General features: G+C 32.5%; 1 protein-coding gene across 1 annotated transcript in view; it reads left to right on the forward strand.

Annotated features, from left to right (window-relative positions):
* Nucleotides 1-185: 185 nt before the first annotated feature.
* Nucleotides 186-22,602, forward strand: part of LOC118185543 (uncharacterized) — a 115,787-nt gene continuing 93,370 nt past the window's right edge. Inside the window, exon 1 of the mRNA XM_085813200.1 lies at nt 186-299. The gene's annotated coding sequence lies outside the window, so the exon portion shown is untranslated. The remainder of the gene's footprint in view (nt 300-22,602) is intronic.

The following is a 22,602-nucleotide window of genomic DNA, read 5'->3' on the forward strand; positions in this document are numbered from 1 at the left end:
ATCGTTGAAAACCCAGTAATTTTAATTCTTTTTTAATTCATGGGTTTTTGTAACAATTATAAGACTCTCACGACTTATGCTTATTAAGGGATACTCTGAGATTCGAGAAATGGACGAACTCTTTAAAGAAAAATGTATCCGAAAGATGGCGCTTTCATCAATAGTTTCGCGGATTAATTTTTTGTAGTTTTCATACACGGTCGCTCGATGTACATTTTCTGTAGAATATTTGAAGCTGTTAAGATCTTTGACGCATAGATGGAAGAAGAATAACTAAAGAAGACAGAAAAATATACAAAGTAAGTTTCTCTGAAGTTGATAATTTTATTTCAAGTCTTATATGAATGATAATGAAATCAGTTGCATGTTCACGCAAGTCTGAAACAAATTAGATATTATTTTAGTTTCTCTCAAGTCAATATTTTAGTTTTCTTTATAGTGAATATTCGGAGAACATATTAGCTTTTTTATAGTACTGTGGTAAAGAATGCGTTTTATATTAGAAATTAAAATTTTTGCTTTCCCACATCGATGAAATTTTCATGTTACATAAAACTGTTATTGAATCCCCTCCTGCAAACTTCATTAAGCAGAAAGTACATTGCGCATTTTCTCTTAGATATATTTTCTTTAATTACAATTAAAAATAATTCAATTTTTTTCTTTACGATGATGTTCAAATTTTGCAATATATTTTAAGCCTTTTCTTATCAGTTATAAAACATTAAAGTCTTTCAAGTGCTGTTATATGTATTTAAAATATTGCTCATTTTAAAATAACTCTGATTTATGTACTAGTCTAAATGCTGCTAAATACTGTTTAAAACGCAGATAATTCTATGATATTGATTTCGTTTTTTCACAAATGTGTTAAATTAATTAACATTGTAAATTTTAGGAGGTTCTTAAATTTGTTGGCAACTTCAAAACAGTTATTTAGAGTACATATTAGAAGTATACCATCTTAGTCATAAGCATTTCCTTTATGTTTGCTACTGATTCATTTCGACAAATCACTTTAGAACTCTAACAAGCTCTAAGCTACGACTTGAGTTCGAAAGTTAAGTAGTGATTTTATTAACTTGAATGACCTGCGCACAAACTAGGCGATGAAAGCTGACTGAAAAATCTTGCTTGACGATTTCATTTTCGGATATAATTTGGGGAATATCTTTTTCTCTTAAAGTTTATTAACTATTCAAGTAAAGAGGAGATATAAAAGAAAGTTTTTTTAAAAAAAATTCTAATAATAATTATATTTTAAGGCGTGACATATTGCTACATATGTTTTTGTTTATAAAAGAAGAGTTTTTATAATAATTGATCAGTATTTCAATTTTAAAAGATATTAATTAAAAATCATGCATTACTTCATTATAATATATGTTCTAATTAATTATAATAAATATTTATTTGAATTATCCTCTGTTTAGAAGTTTGCCGAAGTTCTGCAAAAATATTTAATTAAAATGTGTTTACTTTTAATTATAATTCTTAAGAGGATTAAAGTATTGTGGTTAACAAGCTTCAGGTACAGATTTCAGGTACTTCTTTCTCATTGTAAAATTAGTTCAGTAACTTGAGAAATCTGTTAGTGGTTTTGCTCATTATTTGGCTTAATTGATAAAATACTGAATTTAAAACACATTTTATGATAAAAAATATGAATTAAATAGCAAAACATTGTTTGCGCCTTTAACTTTGTACGTTTTTCTTTATAAATTAAAACTTTAACTCCGAAAAATACAAATAACCAAAGCAGACGCGTCTTTTTTTCAAGTACTGATGAAACCAAATTACAGTGAAGGTCAGCTGGATAAATATTATTGAATATATTTCAAGAGAAAAATAAATAAATAAATAAAATTAAATGCATGATATATATTAGAAGTGTATTTAAACGAGAGTTTTGCGTACTTTTATAGTACATTTAACTCATCTATGCTAAGTTCTTCGAAATGAATTTCCTTAATTGAATACTCATATGTGCGAAATGTGAAACTGAACCTTTTTATTTCATGTTATTCAATATGTTTAAAATAAGCAAATGAAATGAAAAGAAGATAAGAAACTGGATAGTATCTTTGTTCAGACTTTAAAAGACGATATGATGATTTGAATGTAATATTACTTTGCAACTGCGCTGTACAAAAAGATTCCAACTGTGTGTGTTTTACGGTTCTTCAATAATTTAAAGTACTAAATCATCCCAAAAGAATCGTAAGGACTGTCACACGACTTTACTTTCTAAATAAAGATACCACAATTTAAAGTAAAAATTTTAAATAATAGGTATTTATTAACACATTAAACTTAAGGTTGAACAAACTGAAACGCATAACAGGAATAATTGCTTGCTGTGCTTGCTGGTAATTTAGAACAAAAGTTCAGATTCATATTGAATCCGAAACATAAATTCAACGCATTTCATTAAATTTTGGCTGGTTTCTAATTGTTCGCGGAGCACAAGCGACTTGCCGAAGCTTAAGCCGATAAATTAAATTCAACTAGAGTGACGATTACATACTGTCAGTGTAATAAAAACGATTTTTCCGATGAAATGATTGAGATTTATGTTTTAACTTTAGTTTATATCATTTCAGCCAGATTTCAGCTTTGCGCACACGTTCTGTTTGCATATGCAATTGAAATTTTATTATTTGTGTCACTCATGATAACTATCTTGTGCGCCAACTTTTATATGTATTCATTGTATTTTTCTTGGTATTACAGTTTTTCTGAGCAGCAATGCGTACATTGGATGCTAAAAAAATTAGTTATAGCTTGGGAAGTTACTTCTCACTTATGCAAAAGGTCTTCCGCAACTTATGGAAACAATTTTCCATTTAAATTTTCTCATTAGCATTTTGAGAAGGTCAGGTAAATACATTTTTTGAGGAAAAATATTCATAATAACTAATCGTAAAGTGGCTTAAAAACTGAGGTTATTGCATTTCAATGAAAGTTATTTTAATATATTAAATATGAAAAGAAATAAGCTCCTAGCTTAAAGTAAAAATAGTAAAAATGGCCGCAAAACCGCATCCTAATACGGTTCGAACATAGGTAAATTTCAAGAAAGTGAAATCTCTGATCCTGAAAGAAAATCCCCGACTCAAAGATACATTGCATCAGAACTGGGAATGTATTCTGGCACAGTAAATAAAATCATTCACAAAGTTTTGAGATTAAAAAAACATGTTTAAATTTGAAGTTCATCTGCTTTTGCCAAAATATATTGCGTAAAGAAAATAAAATTATAGAAAATTATATATATATATATATATATATATATATATCCAGTGACCGAAGTGATTAAGACTGAGTACTGATAGTTCGACCCAGTTTGGGTTCGAATCTAGGTGAACGATTGGCTGCATGGTTGGTTTACGTGGTTTTCCACATGTGTAACGTGAAGAATATCAAACCACTTCCTTTCAGATTGTTCTCCAAGAAGGCATCATTTCTCTTAGACAGATAGCCCTACTTGGCCTTCCCATATTGAAATAACCTATAGAAAATTCTATGAAAAATAACCAGCTGCTGCTAATGGAAATTTGTGGTAAGACTCGCTGAGGCATTAGTATATTTAAATGACTGTCATAAAAAAGATACATTTTCACTTTAACAAAATAACATTATGAAATGGGTTCATCAATGAATACTAATGTTACCAGCAAAGAATCATGATAGTTATCGGATTTTTTTACAACGGTAAATAAAAACTAAAAATATTCTCATGAAAAATTAAAACTAATTCACTATACTATCAGCAGAATATTTAAGAACAAACTTCTGATGAAGGAATTCCAGCCTTATATGGAAAGGACATTAGTAAAGCTGAGCTTCATATCGGCAAAGCTTCTAGTCACACATTTAAGTCAACTTCCACTTATCTAGCAAAGAAAGAACCAGAAACAGGAATAAAATGTACAATGAAATACTTGTAAAAAATCTCTGACGCTTCTCGTATGGACTTTTGAGTTTCCAGTTTTTCTAAAACAAGCCTTAGAAATACGGCATCCAAAAACACCGAATAGATTTTGGTAAATGACTCAAGAGGACTGTAATAAAACTGAAATTATAGTGGAAACAAACAAAAAAAAAAAAAAAAGGTTTACTTTCGTAGAAAATTCGACCTAAGCTAGAGCCAAGAATCAATGTAGAAGGAAATCGCCGAAAGAATTTACATAAAAATTAACTATCAAAATTGTTTGCATAAATTGCGAACGACCTTCTGTATGAGCTTGTGGCGTAGAGCAATGGTAAAATCAATAATAATTAAAAAAATTTATGCGATTAAATATAACTGTTTTCCGTGTTATTTTCATAATTTATATACAGAATTTAGTAATGACGCGTCTTTAATTTGCGCTTCTATTTATTATATATGTACAAAGTTTCCTGAAAGTGAGAAAGTAGTTAGAGGGTAAAATTTACGGTTTTATTTTACATTATGATTTACAGTATTTTTATAATGTTAATAAGTGTGTAAATTAAGCTTTTATTTTAATTTTAAATGCGAAAAATTTTCCTTTAATATCAGAACTCCAAAACCATTATTTCCTCAAATATTCTAACTGAATTAACCGATCCCTCAAGGCAAGTTGAAAATGACATTAAATAAAAAAATAAATCTGCATATAAAAATTGCAGATTTCGAAATTAAATATCCCGGTCAATCTTTGTCGTATGGGACTTCTTGTACTTTGTTTTGTCATAGTGAATATAAAACTTTCCCAAATAAATATAGGAACCATGAGGCCACATCAAAAGTTATATTTCGTTAATCCGCCAAAATTAAATTTTTTCTTTAAATTCAAAATTTCCAAAGCAGGAATATTTTCTTAATTGAAAGCACTTCTGTAATTCGAAATATGTGTCTGCGGCCAATGATTGCGAAAATAAAGGCCGGCGAAAGATTTTTAAGCTGGGTAAGGGCATTGGCTATATATATATATATATTTACTGATATATATAATATATATCAGTAAAGACATAAAATACGAAATTTAGAACCAATTTTTCACAAACACCAAAAATTGAAATTGATAAATAATACATTTCATAAAATCCTTTAAATGCAAAAAAGGATTTAAGAATTATTAAAACTAAAATACATCAAACGAGTCATACCTTAATTAAAAACAAATCAATTAAATTTAAAGAATAAAGAATAAAAAAGAAGAGGAACTCAATCGACTTCAGTGCCACTTCATCAGGAGGAGGAACATTGAAATCAACTGAAATCTCTCTTCTATAAAAAGTCCTTGCTTTTTTGTATCCAGAATTAGCCGATGAACCATTCCAGTATATATTAATTATAATAGTTCACATGAAAATTCTGGCTTTTCCCCAAAGCAAGGAAAAATTCACTAAAGTATTTTGTTTTTTCATTTATGTTTTCAATTCTTTGGATAGAGTTCTCTTTATTTAAAGGTAAAATTTTCATTTGAATTTATTTTGTTTTTTCCTTGTTTTGTGGAGGGGCCGGAATTTTCGAGTGAACTATTGTAATTAAAATACATTGGAATGGTTCATCGGCTAATTCTGTATACAGGAAAACAAGGATTTTTTATGGAAGAGAGATTTCAATTGATTTCAATGTTCCTCCTCTTGACGAAGTGCCATTGAAGTGGATTGAATTCCTCATCTTTTATATTCGTTAGCCTTTAAATTTCATTAATGTTTTTGAAATTTTGAATTTTCATTGATTTTTTTTTTTTTTGAGTTTTTTTTAAGTACTTTAAACGAGTATTTTAAAATTAAAATACTCGCTGGAATATTTTAGTTTTAACATTTCTTAAATTCTTTTTTATATTTATAGGATTTTATGCAAGTTATTATTTATGAATTTCAAATTTTGGGCTTTGTGAAAAACTGGTTCTATATTTCTTGCTTTATGCTTTTACTGATAATTTTTCAGCAGCTTAATGCACGAAAATACTAGGGATGATTATATTATATTTAAAAAAGCATTTTTTAATTATGAAATATACATATATATATATATATATATTGTTACGAATTTGGTATTTAAAAAGCTAATGTTATTTCAATTATAAATTAAATGGTTTTATTTCTCGCGCAGTGCAGCGCGTGACGAATATTAAAAGAAAGCTAAGCCGGAAAATTGAAAATACAAGAGCGCGTGCATTAAATAAATAAATATCTCTTTTTGATTTCCAGAAAGTACTAGAAAATTCTAGCGCGTGATTTTAAAATCTTATAAAAGGAGGAAAACCTCTCAGTTCGAGTTGTTGCTTAGTTTGTTGTTGTTTAGAAAAATGCTCTTGTTGATTGTAGCGAATTCGCGGATTAGCGTTCTTTAGCTGTTTTGAATTACGTTCTATTGGACATTTGAGTAGTTAAAAGATAACTACTGTGAGATATTGTAATACTGCATGATAATTTGAGAAAATTTAAGCATTTTTGTTGTGATAATAATAAATTTTTGTTCATTTTTCATCGGACTTGTGCATTCATTTCATAACGAGCCCGTACGCACGCAACAATATATATAGGCTTTTGTTTAGATGGTACGCGTCAGTCAAAAGGTTGACAACTGCTGTATGTGTAATTGCATTATTTACAAAAGGCGAAATGCATTATTCGTTTGTTGATCTATTTAGTTTCATCAAGGAACCAAATATTGAGCATCCATTTGAATTTTAACTCATCAGACAGACGTTATAGATTTAATTCGTTACTGTAATTATATAAGCAAATCGACAATTTTCCTGTTCTTACACAAACATCATTGTATAAAAGTACCGAACTGAATAAAAAGCGGGAATTCAAAACATTTTCCTAACAATGGAAGACTTTTTTTTTTTTTTTTTTTTTTTTTTGTAAATCAGAACTCCTTTAAGATTAAATTTCGAACTAAACTGGAATAGGATTTCCGCAATGATTGTGCAAGAGTATGCCGGTCAGACCACGGTCAGATCCAAAATAAGATTCAATCGCATTTCAATTTTAAAGTTAGTATTATAACTGAGTGAGTTACAGCCACATTCAGGAACAGCAGCTACAAAGTTTTAACAAAATGAAGATTTTTTGAAAACAGGTTTTTCAGACTTCTTGATTTTGTGTTGTAGTATGAACGATATTCACTTTTTTATTTTAGCATTTTTAATACACCGAGAGGACCTTGCGATGCATTTTAACAACACAAAACAAAACAAAGTCAAATTGGATTCTGGAACCGTCAAAATGGATATTTCCATTGAAATCTGAAACCCAAATTTTTTTGCGGTTACAATATTTCCGAAATTTTGGGCGATACTATACTATTCAATAACAAAATAATTAATTCGCAACTGATTTACAGACAAGAAGGGTGTAAATTAAAAAAGGAAGCATAAGGTCCGTAAATAGTATAAATCCAAAAACTAATGATATGTCTTGAAAAAAAAATGAGATTGATTAAGTATAAGCCACTAAAGATAAGTATGCACATTTTTCTTTTTAGTCTAAAGGGGTATTTTCCCCAGAAGAGTTATTAATTTCGTTTTGACATTTTGCGTTGTTTCACTATAAACGGCGAATCACTTTTTAAATTGTTGCCACCAAATATTAGAGCCCTGTATTATATTTAAAGAAATTAAATAATGAAAAATCTGCATGAATGTATCCATGTTTCTCGTATTGTGATAAAACAACGGTACATAGAGCCATCAAATTTTGAATAACGTACGTCTCCAATCGAATACGGGCATCTGGAAGCAAAATTTTGGAACTTGGAATTTTTTTATTTCATATTTTATAAAGCATTTATGAGTTTTTGATTAAGAAAGTCAGCGATTTCAAAACGAACAATGGCAACACTGTGCGAGAAAAAAACAGTTTTATCTCTAGCACGCCAGACTGTGTATCGAAAATTCTAAAGATATGCTATTTTAAATCTTTAGAATTTTATTATTTAAAATATTTAAATATTTTGTGATATTGCTGTTGAATTGAATTTTGTGGTTAAGTGGGAAGAACATGATATTTAATAAATAAAGGTAACACACAAAACGTTAAAAAAACGCCCCTTTGGGCGTAAAATAAAATCTGAAAGCTTTCAGACTTTTTTTTTTCTTTTTTTTTTTTCTTTTCTTATTATTTCGTTTAACGGAATAGTCCGCTTCTATAATTGTGAGGTAAAGGAAAGAAAACTGCGGGGCTTAAGTATTATCATTCATTATTCCATAAACTACGGCCCTGTGCTCTTTGGGGTAAAGTATTAAAGTCTACAAGGAAAGTAAATGGTATAAAACTTCCCAGATAAACAAAACAATATTTCTAAAACAGACTTTCCTCCCCTTTCCCAACGGAGCAGTAAATGGTTTTGTGATTCACTGCATTTAAATAAATACATTAAAAAGGGTTTGATTCCTTATCAAAATAGAGCAATTTTATGATCAAATTTATGTATCAGCCATTATATGACAAATCTTATTGGTATTTGAATAAGCAAAAAATCGATTTTGAGTGCGAATCGAAATATTCCTTTATATACGACCAAAAGGTAACAAAGGGTTGAGGGGATTATTAAAAGTACTCGAATAAACAAAGAGACTAAAAATCCTAGAGAATTTACTTCCGACTGTTAAACATTCAGTTTCTAATGAAACGGTATAAGGGTGCATGAAGAGAACAAGAGTAGGTCTTCGTCAAATAGAGCAACTGGAATTTACGCAGCAGTTTAAATGTGAAAAAAAAGAACTAAATTATATTCTGATGTTAATTTAATCCGAGTTTTAGGATTAACTTTAAAATGTTTCAAATTTGTCTCACACTTATCCAGGACGCTTTTTAATAAATAGAAAAGTCTAAATTTTAAGCAATTAAAGAGTAGAACCCTTTTTAGGAGCTCAACTTCTGAGTAATAAATGCAACATATAGATACAGATGAGACTAGCATCTAAAACGGTGCATAAGTTGATGAGCACGTTATGATAATTAGAATGAGATCATGATAATAAGAAAGGATAACTCGTATGTATATTGGCTAAAGCTTGCGTCAGTTATATGGTGACTGTGGAGCTAATTCTAATTTCAAAACAGAAACTAAAGAAGCTGGCTGTTGGTTCCATTATTGCAATGGATGGTGTCCATTCATTGACGTCAAGAGGGGATTCTGAAGAAATGCCCGATAAAGGTTCTACTTTCATGTTTTAATAGAAGCTCAATAAGTCTCCACAAAAATCCGAAGTCTTTGCAAAAAAGTACGTTGTTGGAAATACATTTTCAGGATACAAACGGAATATTCCACCGCCATTGTATTTGACAAGAACAGATCCTATCCTAAATAACAGGGAGATGTGAAAGGGGAAATTCACCCAGTCAGATCAAATTCATATTCATGTTGATACCAGAGTTAGTTTTTTAGTTATGTTCTTCATGTCTGTTTGTTTGAAGGTGTTGTTTCTGTAGCTTGCTCTCTGGCGCAGCCCGCGAAAAGGCCATAGGGCGACGTAAAGTCTGCCAGGAGCGTCGGGCTGCGTCCCTGATATCATATCATGTTAATACAAAACTCACTAGAGATTGTGAGAATCTGACTGTCAGTTTCAATGGTTTGCCCATTCGAAGAAAGAAAGCCAAAAGTACAATTCGGAAGCCAGATCTTTGTATTGCTATCTCATAAAGTAAAAATGTTTTATTTATTTCAGATTATCTTAAGTCAGATGAAATAAAATAACAATGACAGGTCAACTGATCAGTGCATTCAGTAATAATAATAAAATGATGCTTGATTTCCTTTTGTTACGTGATGACATCATCACCGGTATGATACAAGGTATGATAATACCTAATAAAACCGGTATGATACAAGAATATACTATGTATACATGTAATGGCTGACTGGTAGTTTTGAAATATAGCCTGAGAAAAGCTGTAAGAAAATTTGTGCGCTGTTATATTGCAATAACAAGTATTTTTATTTAATTAAAAGGCTCAAAATATAGCTAACTTATGAATTTCTGCGTGAGTTTCCAGTCAAATGACATAAATCTAGTTTGTGGGGGGGGAAAAAAAGCAAGCTTTATGACCTCTAAGTTAATTTTTAAAACAAATGAAATTAATTTAGGAAAAATTTAATGAGATGGTAATTGTATAAGGTATTTCTCCCACTTCCCTAGCGTGCCTTCATGGTGTAACGGTAGCACGCTGGGCCGGTATTCCAGAGGTCCGTGGTTCGATTCCCGGCGAAGGCGGTTGCTAATTTTTCATCTCTCTGGCTTCCAAAAAAAAAAAAAAAAAAAAAAAAAAAATCCTAATGTGTGGTGGTATTCCAGAGGTCTGTGGTTCGATTCCCGGCGAAGGCAGTTACATATTTTTCATCTTTTCTGCTTCCAATTAACCTAATGACTCTACAATTGAAAGCATGAAACCAGATTCCTGCATATTTTTATTTATTTAGGAAGAAAATATATGACTTTTCACTTCTAAATAACAAATTAATTGAGAGTATGAACTGATTATAAACTGAAATCCGCAAAAGGAAAAAGCAATTTGAAATTTCTTATTATTTTTATGCTGCTAGTTTTGGTTAAATCCATTCCTTACGAATTCAGGGAATAAATCAGTTCCTTTGAGTTCGGTTCTATTAATAAATTGTTCAAACGAGCTAAAAATGTTTCATTTGGTTTTATTTCAAATTCCCAAAGCGAAATCGCATAATATCGGTATTGATCTATAGCTTGATTCCATAAATAGTATTCTGCCTCTTTCTCTTCTCATCATCACATGAATCTACAAACCAACAACTATTTTTAAATGGACTCCTGCGACAACACATCTGCTAAACTTGTTTTCTAAAGAGAAATTAAAAAATAATTCTCCTAACAACTTTTAATCGGAGTAAAAATGTGTATTTTTGAAGAATAAACTTTTGATCTTTTGCGTGCCATCTTTTTCAGTAACTATAATTTAGATTTTTTCTTGGTCGGCATTCCATTAAAGAGGAGGAAAAGTTTTAATAAGAAAGATATCGGATACAAAATCTTTTTCTGATTTTAATATAGTTTTGCAGATCTAATGTCTTAAATTTTCATCTTTAATGTTCAGCACAATGTTAAATACTATCAAACTTTTCAGATATCATAAAAATAATCTAATAAGAATCAAATGTGGACAACATCTTTTTCAATATAAACAGTTGCTACCTCGTATAAAAAGTAATAAGAGGAGTAGGTTACCCAAAGATGAATCCGGCTCTTTTAGCAGAAAAGCCATCGTCATTTATGAGAGTGCATAGAATACGAGAATTGAAAGAGCAAAGCAAAAATAAAGAGCCTTATTTTATTCATCAAAATGTAACAGTCGAGTTTCTAAGGTCGAGATGCAGTCGAGATGTAACAAAAGGTGTTAGTTTCCGCCATCAGCTGCAATACAAGCTTGTCATTGGCACCGCATGAAATCACGGACGTTTAAAAATATTACGGGCAACTTGCAGATGGCCGCGAGGCAGCTACACAGGTGAATGCAATAAGATCTTTCTCACCGTCTAGAGGTGTAAAGTAACCAGAAGTTTCATATTACCTCAGCAAAAAAAGAAAACTTTCAGGGATGGTAGGTCCAGCAATGATGCAGAGGAATAAAGAGACCACTATGCTCGATCCTTTACCGTACAAAGCTTGTATTTAAGTGCTGCTGAAGGCTACGGCTAAAATGGGCTGGGGCCCAGTTTTGTTGGAACATTTTTCCTTTTGGTATTCAAATTCGGGTGCGATTTAATCCAAAGAAATGTTAATATACTGTTTATTCAGACGAATCGATAAGAGATATGGGCCTCCGACAGAGCACAGAACAAAGACCGACAGAAAACCGGTGTTTTGCCGAACACATTCGTGTAGCATGAGAAATCTCTACTGTTCGTACATACGAGTTAAATGCGTTGCAGCAAACTTCGCTAGTGAAGTACGTCTTGGCTGTGGGAATACAGAAGCTTGAAGAAGGGATTCCGATGCACACTTCTGAAGATAACATGGAGCAAAAATAATACTTTGGTGGATAATCATTAGAGGAACTCTTCAGCGAAAGTAACAGAATCGTTTAGGCTGCAGTAGCTTTGCGTGCTGCTAATGGCTAGGGTGCAGTCTGTTTGAATTAAGGATCCTCTAGACCGAATGTGCCTATAGTTCGCAGCCCGCGGACTGCATGCGGCACAAAAAGCGAGTGCAAAGTGCAAAAAAATTATCAAGAGCTCATCCGATGATACATTTTACTGTTGTGATCGGGGTTCGAGTCTGGTTTTCAGTTTGGAAAGACGGGTTATTGCACACTCCGTGTTGAAGCGAAATAAAATGAATTTTGATTGGATTCAAGCAGTTTCCAAATATTTTTGACTTGTGCGCGAAGTCATTATCTTCATCTTGATATATCGTTCGTCTTTGTTTGTATCGCCAAGGTGAAGAAACCAAGATGAGTGTTCTGCGTTTCTCGTTTTATGGAAGTTGCAATGGATACCAGCGATGTGATATTTTCAAGTGCTTCAAAGTGTGTCGTAACACACATCTGTTAGGTAAACGAAATAAAAATTTATCCCAATTTTTTTTTTATCATTCCTATAAAAGAAACGTTTTTCAGTTTCTAATTTTTCAAAAAATAACACGAATCTAATTAAAGGAAATAAGCAATAAAAAAGAAATTTGAAAGCTTTCAGATTTTACATTATAATACGAGCTCGTACTCGTATTTGCTCGTATACGAGCAAAGGGGCTTTTTTTAATGTTTTGTGAGTTACCTTTATTTATTAAATATCATGATCTTTGCATTTACACATAAAATTGAATTCAACAGCAATATCGCAAAATAATTTTAAAATGACCATATCTTTAGAATTTCCGATGCATAGTCTCGAGCGCTGGAGATTTTTTTTTTCGTACAATGTTGCCATTGCTCGCTTTGAAATCGTTGAGTTTGTTAATCAAAAATTCGTTAAAGTTTTACAAAATAGGAACTAGACAATAAAATAGATTCCAAATTTGGGCTTCCAGATGCCCATATTCCGGTGGAAACGCACATTATTCGAAATTCGATGGCTCTAGGTACCGTCTTTTTATCACAATAGGAGAAACATACATACATTTATGCAGATTCATCATTACTTAATTTCTTTAAATATAATACAGGGCTGTAATATTTGGTGGCAACAATTTGAAAAGTAAATCGACATTTAAGGTTTCCAACACAAATTGCCAAAACGAAATTAAAAGCCCTTTGGGCTAATTAAAAAAAAATTACATATTTTTAGTTTTCAGCAACTTTGATGTGTATAAATAAGTCTTTGAATTATAATTTCTTTTAATGTCAGGCACATTATCATAAACCTGAATTCTTAGATCGGACGCAGCATCAAGTCGGTTTCTGGATCTAGGTTTTGTTGTAGCGTAATGTGAAAATCCGGTGTCGCATACATAAATAATTTCGAAAAAGGAAGTAAAATATGAGTGACTCGTTTTGCTAATTTGGATATTCTTCTGACATGCTTATGCAATATTCATGTAGCGGAAGTTCTTAATTTTTTTTTTTTTTTTTTTTTTTTTTTTTACTGGGATCAGTCGTCAAATCAATTAATGTTTAAAAATTAGCTGCGCTCATATCTGTCAGCTACGAAAGGATTCCGAATCCAAGAATTGTCTCTTTTCACTGAAGGAAGTATTGACGAAAGGTTAACAGAAATTCATGCAAATGTTGTTATATTTCACTGTAAACTTTGCTGTCTATTTTTAAACTTTCTTTATGTAAAAAAATATTTAAGGTAAAAAACAATCAAATTTATTCTCTTCTAATGAAAAACTCCAGGATATCAAGTTTCGTTTCAAAGACACAATTTTATCAGTTGCTTTGAAACGGAAATATTTCTTCCTTGTAGTAATAAATTTATTTCACTACAGTTAGCAAATACAGGAGTTGGATAAAAATATGGAAACACCTCGTAAAATGCACGTTTGAGCTGCAATATTTATTCTTGCAAAAGCTGTTGGTAGCGCTGATGTGTTTAATACATAACCTCACCTGTACAACATCCCTACTAGGTTGCAAGAGTCACTGATTATCGAGACAGGTGTTCTCTGTGCAGTTGTGAGGACATCATGTCGGAACTAAATGAATTTGAAATTGTTGGGGCTCGTATAGTGGGTGCTTCCGTAACCAAGGTAGCTGAAGTTTTCATGTTTTGAGAGGCACAGTATCAAATTTTTTAACTTATGCTGGAAAACCGGAAAAACCGCATCCACTAAATCACAGTGCGGACGAAAATATGTATTGAGTGATCATGACAGACGATCGTTGAAGAGGATTACAGCCGCAAAAGTGATTGCTGAACTGAATGTCGCACTCTCAAACTCTGTCAGCACCAAAACAATACGAAGGGAGCTCTGCAAGCAGGGTAATTTTGGGCGAGCTGCAATTCAAAAGCCAGTCATCAATGTTCAAAATGCCTGAAAGAGGAGAAAGTTGTGCCAAAGTCATAAAACTTGGACTGTATAGCAAGGTAAGACTGTCATTTGGTCGGATGAATCTTTCTTAAATAGTTTTCGATTTCTGGGCGAATTTACGTCTGGCGAAAACCGCTCTAAGCGCGTGACAGAGACTGCTGCCGAGAGTTAAACATGACAGGAGTTGGGTCATAGTTTGGGCATCTATGTAGTGGTATTTCATGGGACCCATCATTGCTCCGCAAAGTCACATTACTGCCAAGGATATGTGACCATTTTGACTCATCACGACCATCCCGTGACGCAAAATTTGTTCTCTAATTATGCCGTGTTTCAAGACGACAGAGCTCCTGTTCACTCAGCTCACACCGTTCAGGATTTGACTTTCTGAGCATGAGGATGAACTTTCACATATACCATGGCCACCGCAGTCACCAGATATCAATATTATTGAGCCTTTATGGGCTATTTTGGACAGAAACTTTTGTAAGCGCTATCCACTGCCATCGTTGTTAACTGAACTTGCCCTCTTACAGGAACAATGGCATAAGATTTCCTTGCAAAGCATACAAAACCGCTGTTTATCCATTCCGAGAAGACTGTAAGCTGGTTTGAATTCCAACGGTTTTCCTACACCGTATTAGTCACAGCAATATATTTTTATTTCAGTGTTTCTATATTTTTTCCAATCCCTGTAAATCTTTTAATAAGCAATACTCATTATCCAGATAGGATTTGTTAAAAATTCGGTGAATTGCTACCTATTCATTGGGTAAAATTTTAAATTATCTGGATTGGTGTGGTCAAAATTTAACATAGTTGAACACTTTTATGACTGTAATCAGAATACTTTTTAAATATGCAGATTTTTTTTTTGTAACTGTGCAAAACACAGTGATCTTTTGATGGCAAAAATTTTCCAATGAAGTTTGTTTTTATGAATATAATTACTAATGCCGTTACTATATCTTCCTTGTGTGTCATTTGTTGGAGGTATTCGCAGAGTAAACCTTCTTCAATAGTGGTATTGTACTCGTAATGCACAAATACCAGTAAAACAGATTATAGACCTGCGATATCTTTTGATTTATCCGTTTGTAAAACAATGTCTGCGTCGTTAATTTAAGTCGATTATTTAGCACTGTCTCTAATATCACTAGAAAGATCTTCAATGTGACACGAATCAGTGTCATTAGATTGTAATGATAACACAATTTAATGTTCTTTTGTAACTATTAAGATTTGCCGAGTGGCAACATCCATGACACTTGTTTTGTTTTGAATTGTTAGTGTTTTTTATTATTATTGTTTCGTAAGCCTATGCTTTAAAATAGCTTATGCTATTTTTTTCATTTAAAAAAATCGTAATGTGTATGAAATATTAAGGATATATAAAGAGGAATATGCTATTTTAAAGGTTGAAAGAAATACTATTTCTTTTAATTTTAAAACTTTGGATGTGATGTTGCTAAACAGTATTCTTTTCCCCGAACACTCATAGGATAATTGCAATGAATAAATTTTTAGAGGACTTTTCACTGAACCTGCGAGATACAATGTATTTCACACAAGCCTAATAAGTATCTCTACAATCATGCGAGCTTCACCATTGCGTGCGATGCGGTAACTCACGCGACAGGATGCCTTCAGTGCCCTTCGTTTTCAATTTTCGCAATTTTCATCACTTGAAGTTGAGATTTTTCCAGGAAGCTAAGCTTTCTCATAAAGAAGTGTATAGTTTTTTCTTCGTAATTACAGCGCTTTATTGAAATACCCACGAAGTTTAGCTGTATCTAAAGAACTATTAACCAGAATTGTATTACATACAACACATACTGTATCGGGAGGCATTTTTATTGCCAGTACACATAAAGACTCAATATAAATAATTCTCGCCATATTTTCATTTTGGCGCGCTCTTCGATGACACCTGCTTTTTGGATGAAACCACACTTCTAGCTCAGTCACAGATAGTCTGAAGAAGCACTTTTCCCCTTTTACTTTCAAAATTCCAGTTTTAAACGAAGAACCCATTTTTTAGAATTAAAATGGAAACAAATAAAAACTGGTATAAAAATATTCATAAAAAAATTCAACAAGAAATGGGCTGTTTTTATTTAAAAAATTTTATATAAAAATAAGTAATGTTGGTTAAAAAAGGGACACCAAAAAATATAAAAAAGTAAAGTTAGGTAGATAAGTGCAGTAGCAAAATTATCAGAAGTGTTATACATTTAATTCTATTAGATAATGCGTAAAAATAGCCTTCATTGAATCCTAAAAATATATAATAAAACTCATTACTATGTTAATTTATTAATAGATATTTATATTTATTTATAAAAACAATGTATTTCAAAATGTAACTGTAAGAATAGACTTAAATATACTATATATCTATATGTGTACATGTTTGATTCAGTTACATACACTTAAATTTTGGTTGTGTTTACTTGCAGATTAATGTGTTAATGATAATTGAGGGCAAAATTAACAGTCTATTGAGAAGCATACAAACAAGAGAAATAGTTGAAATACTTTTAATCCTAGCTAAAAGAGAAGCAATTTAAATTTTATATAAATTTAAAGGCTTTTTACGGTCAGAAAAATGATCGGGAAATAACAAGTGAAAATTGACTTTCCTAGTTTATTGTAGCAGGAAGCTATAATATTCAATAATAGCTCTATACAAATATCTCAACTACAAAAATTTTGCTTTTAATGATAAAAAATATTACAATTATTACTTGGTGTTAGTAAAAGTTTTCTATTTACTTAGCAATTCTAAAAAGACAGTACAATGAAAAACAAAAAGGAAATACGAAAACTAACACTTTTAACAGATGTAACACTAAAACACTACTTTACATCTGAACACAGAACAAATACAGGTAGAAGTGGGCAGAACACCAGAATTTCACGATTGGTTGTAGAGAAAGAATTTCACGATTGGAGAAATCCACTGCAGTGTGCAGCTCCGCCACAGTTTTGAGGGAGAACAACCCATGGAGGTAGGAAAGGGAGGAGGGGCCATTCCGCGCTAGAAGTGAAGCACTGCTTTGGAGCTTGGGTCACCAGACGGGGTGTTTTTTGTTTACATTCAGAAGCTCGCTTGACAAGATTCTGATAGTATTTCGACACATGACAGTTCCATAGAAATCGAAAAAGGAACACTCTCGCACGAAAGAAACATTCATAGTGTGATGGATAATAGCAATTTGTATAGTTTACTGACATTTACGCAAAAATCACATCGTGGTTATTTTTCTGTAACTAACAACAGCGATTTTGATTATGAATTTGTTTTATAAAATTCTGAGCTGTTGCACTACAAAAATATAGATTTTAAGAAAATTGCTATGAGAAAACTGCCAAAATTTATTTTCTAGTAGATTTGAAAAGTTTGAAACTTGATGGCTAAACGTAAATATAAAATTATGTATGTTAAAATATTTGTAATTAGGCACATAGATCAGATTAAGTTTTTATTAAATAGAGTAACGCATGCAAGGGCTATCTGCCTAAAGAGAGAGATGCCATCGTGGAGGAATTTTGAAGAAAAACTGACCTTTGAGTGGGTATTAAAATAATACTTATAATTTTCATTCAAATTATATTCATATATATTTTTTATGTAAAACTTTCGGGTGTATGCTAAATTAGTGTAAATTACTTTACACGAAAAATATAGTGAATGCACAGAAAGTAAAGATTTGCACATGCCGGAAATGATAAATAGGAAATATGTATGGGTATTTATGCATGTGCTTGCAAAAAGCATGTATCTGCCTTTGACAAAATACTTAAATATTCATTAAATTATTTATAAATGTATTTGAAACGAAGAATTTATTCACTTATAAACAATTGTGAAAGTACTGTGAAGAAATCTAATGATTAAATGTATCTAATTTATAATGATCATAAATGTTATCTAAAAATATAATAACCTTAATATTGAATTGTAAACATAAATTGAAATCCTGTTGACAAATACGTTATAAAACTATTTAAGCAAGAATTGTTCGTATTGGAAAGCAGTCTGTTAAAAGGTATTGTAAAGCAAATGCTATGAGATGCGCACTTAAGAACGTAATAAAGAGTTTTGGAATATGTATTGTTGAAATGAAGGGTAAAAAAAAATCTGATAAGTATAATTAAAAGAATTATTCCCCTTACATTTTATAATAACTCAGTTACAAGTTTTAAATAATACTTTAAAAAAAAAAAAAAAAAAAAAAAAAAAAAACCTTATTTTATTCCCTTTCAGAAATGTTCAGAGAAAGTCAAATAGTATTTAATACCTATTTAATTATTAGGAATTAGCGAAATACTTATCTAAAGTATTTCGCTAATTCCTAATAATTCTCTAATTTAAAATGAACTGAATAGAGCATTAATTATAAATTGACTTACATTTTTCGATTTAAAATATGCCTCAGAAGCTAAAAAATCATGTCATATTTAAGAAAGTATTTTAGGAAGAAGCTCTATAAATAGAAAAGAAATAATGCATAATTTTAATATTAATAATACAATAAACTTTGATCTTAATTTTTGTACCTTAACCGAATAAAATCGAATTACCTTAATTTTTTTTTCTAATGTAATTAACGAAAACTTGTGAAAATATTTCATTCAAATTAAACCATTCTGAGAAAACTGTCCTGTGAAAAGTATAGCATTTAATTCCGTTCAGAATGAAATGTTGTTTAAAAATATGTTGTTTTCACATACGTAGGACTCTGAAGTGTTGTAGAAAAAGAAAATATATACATTTATATGTATATTTGCGACGTAATTGCAAAATATTTACACCCGAACGCGTCAAATCCCATAGAACTCAATGGTAAATGACTCAATGTTTTGGTCACCACGTAGGGATCGCCGGTGCTTCAGAGCAGGGTACGGAGAAACTTGTTTAGGGCGACTCCATCTTACTTCCTACCTCCGTGGAACAACCCGGGGGGGGAGATCCAAGCGTCTTTCCGTGACTTCCGAGAACCTTTGTTTCTCAAAGGCCACGGCCTTTCAGGCATCTTCTCCTACTGCCAATCTTTCAAGAGAACTTTCAGCTCTCAGTGTATTTTCAGTGCTCTCTTGCCGCATAGACACCATATGCTTACAAACATTCATCTCTTCTCTTGAATTTGAGCTCATGCCTGTCGATATGGCAATCAGCGTCACTAGCGACAATACCAGCTACGCGGCTGAGAATCGAATATAAACACTAACAGAACTGCATTATGTATGTAATTTTAGCCGTTAGATGTCGTAAACGTAATCCATCTGATGTCGTAAACGTAAGCCATCTGATGTCGTGCTACATTACTAAATTTAATACCGTGCTTTTTAAATCACTTTGTTTCGTGTTTCTCTTTAAATTTGTTTTAAAAGTTGTTATTTAAATTGCGCAAAAACACTCATGTCCATAAATTAAGGATAATTCGGAGTCACGCGGAAATCGAACTCTAAAATAAATATATCACCTGTAAAATCACTACACACATATTCAAGAATCATATGCAAAGTTCAGGAAGTAACCAGATGACACCAATGGTACGTCACAATGACGAGAGTGTAATAGAGTAAAATGATGAGAGTGTAAGAGAGCAAAGAAGTAAAATTGTTCGCAGGCGCTTTATAAGCATTTCAGTGCAATAACAGAATAGTTATGACACAAAGAACGCATTTGGATGATTTTTTACGTAGTAGAATCATCGGCCGTCTGGAATGTGGGCGTTCCCAACTGGAAGTATCAGACGAACTTGGAATTGCCCAGAGTTTCATCTCCAGGCTTTCGCAACGATTCCAAGATGATGGTAATGTGAGTAGACGTTACAGCACAGGTCGCCCCAGAGTTATAACGCCGAATGAGGACCTATATTTGGCAGTTACTGCCAAAAGAAACAGGCGGAGCACAGCCTCAGACCTGTCTCGTAACTCTCTTCAGCCACTGGTACGACAATTTCAAGGCAGACCGTGTACAGACGCTTAGGGCAGATTGGTCTATATGCTTGTAGACCTATCAGACACGTTCCACTTACTGCAACACACTGTCTCCTGCGGTTAGCCTGGAGTAGAGAGTATGCATCGTGGACACCGCAACAGTGGGCTTGTGTGATGTTTTCCGACGAGTCCAGGTTTAGCTTGCAGTCTGATTCTCGCGGGACTTTCATATGGAGAGCTCCAGGTACCCGTTACCACCAAGAAAACATCATTGAACGACACCGTTATGGTGGTGCAGGAGTGCTCGTTTGGGGTGGAATTATTCTGGGTTCCAGAACTGACCTGCATGTTCAAATTGGAACCATGACAAGCCAAATCTATCGGAACGTCATTCTGGAACAACATGTACGTTTGTTTCGGGGCGCCATGGGCGCACAATTTGTGTTTATGGATGACAACGCCCGTCCTCACCTTTCAAACATCGTAAGCGAATGCCTTCAATCGGAGGATATAACCCGTATGGACTGGCCAGCATTCTCACCGGACTCGAATCCCGTAGAGCACGTGTAGGAAATGCTTGGCCGACGAGTTGCAGCCCGTCAACCTCTTCCTACATGTTTTACCGGAACTTTGGAGAGCATTGTCTTTTGAGTGGTGTAATATCCCCCAAGATCAGATCGATAATTTGATACTCAGTAGACGTTGTACGGACTGTATTGCATCGTTTGGGAGACATACAATGTATTAACAATCATACCAACCATGTAATATTGTTTTTTGTAAATAGGTGTTTTTTGTAATTTGCTCCAGGGAGAAAAAATCGCTAATTTTTTTAATAATATCAAACATATATCATCTTTTTTTGCTCTTTACCTTTTGTAAATAAGCTTTACAAATAAGTCAAATTTGTTTTGCTTCTAACTCTTCTTTTGCCTGATTTTGCATTATCCTTAATTTAGGGACATGAGTGTATTTCGCAAATGAGATTGCAATACTATTGCTGAAGCTTGGTCTAGAGTCTTCCTCTTTTTCTTGTAAAACTCCTTTAACAATAAAATCTATTTTCAGACAAACCGCATTTCTTCCTTTTTCTGCTTTGGTTATGCATTTCTTGGCGTAAAAGAATGAGATTTTCAATTCAGCATCATGCTGAACTCGTGAAACTGTATTACGTGAATGATCCATTGTTGATTATGAGCATTATACCACTTCCGGAAGCATTACTTTCAAGGATCGATAATTTACGTAGGGACATTGTTCAAGGTAAGCTAAGCACGATTTAATCGTCATGTTCAAAGAAATTGATTGCACATGTGACCAGTAGATGTCGCAGTAGCCGTGAATATTTGCAGAGTCATTATTATTATTATTGTTATTATTATTATTTTTTTTATGTACACATGAGTGTACATAAAAGCAGAGAATGTTTCGTTGCTCCCTGATCTCACTTTCATAAATTTCACGGAACACAGTTAGGGAAACATTGTCCTAGATGTACATCTGTAATCTCCGCATTTGTGGAAACTTTTCATTCTATTACCTCTGCATGTAGTTACCGAATGATTTCACTGGTTCCCCAACAATTTCCTCTGTCGAGTTTCGATTACAATTACGTTTCCGATTCTGCATTACTATTTAATCCCGATTTTTCTTTGAGTAACCTACTCCTGAAAGAAGCCTGTATATGCGGTAGAGAATCTCGTATGCAACCCATCAATGTTTCGGAAAGAAATTGAGCTTTTCATCTTCAGAAGAATGCTGGTAGCATACTTATACGTAACTACATCATTACGTAATTGACAAGAGGAATATTGAACTGCTGGCAGAGGCAGATTTATGAAGTTGTGGTGGGGAGGAACTTATTTGAAATTTCGAGGACTCGTCTTCTTAAGACATTAGGGTATTCTTGCGGTATGCTTGTTATTTTTGAACACCTTTGCATTATTTTTCTTTTAATCGAAAGAATGATTTTGGGGCCATTTGGAAAAGAGGCGCCTTTGAGATTGCGATATCGCGACCGCATAAATGCGCCTCTGACCGTTGGAGAGGTGTATACAAATGTTTAGCTCCCATGTTCTTCTGAGTTTTCATACTGGGAGTAATTTCAGTAATTTTGAACTATTTTTTCTATTTCAGATATTTATTAGAATGTAATTATTGATAAAAGTCTTGATTAAATTGTCGATGATAATATATTTAAATAATTTACGAATCTGACACA

This window comes from Stegodyphus dumicola, chromosome 3, assembly GCF_044657685.1.
Source record: "Stegodyphus dumicola isolate Sdum_Otavi_A_Nest chromosome 3, ASM4465768v1".
Taxonomy (NCBI): Eukaryota; Metazoa; Arthropoda; class Arachnida; order Araneae; family Eresidae; genus Stegodyphus; species Stegodyphus dumicola.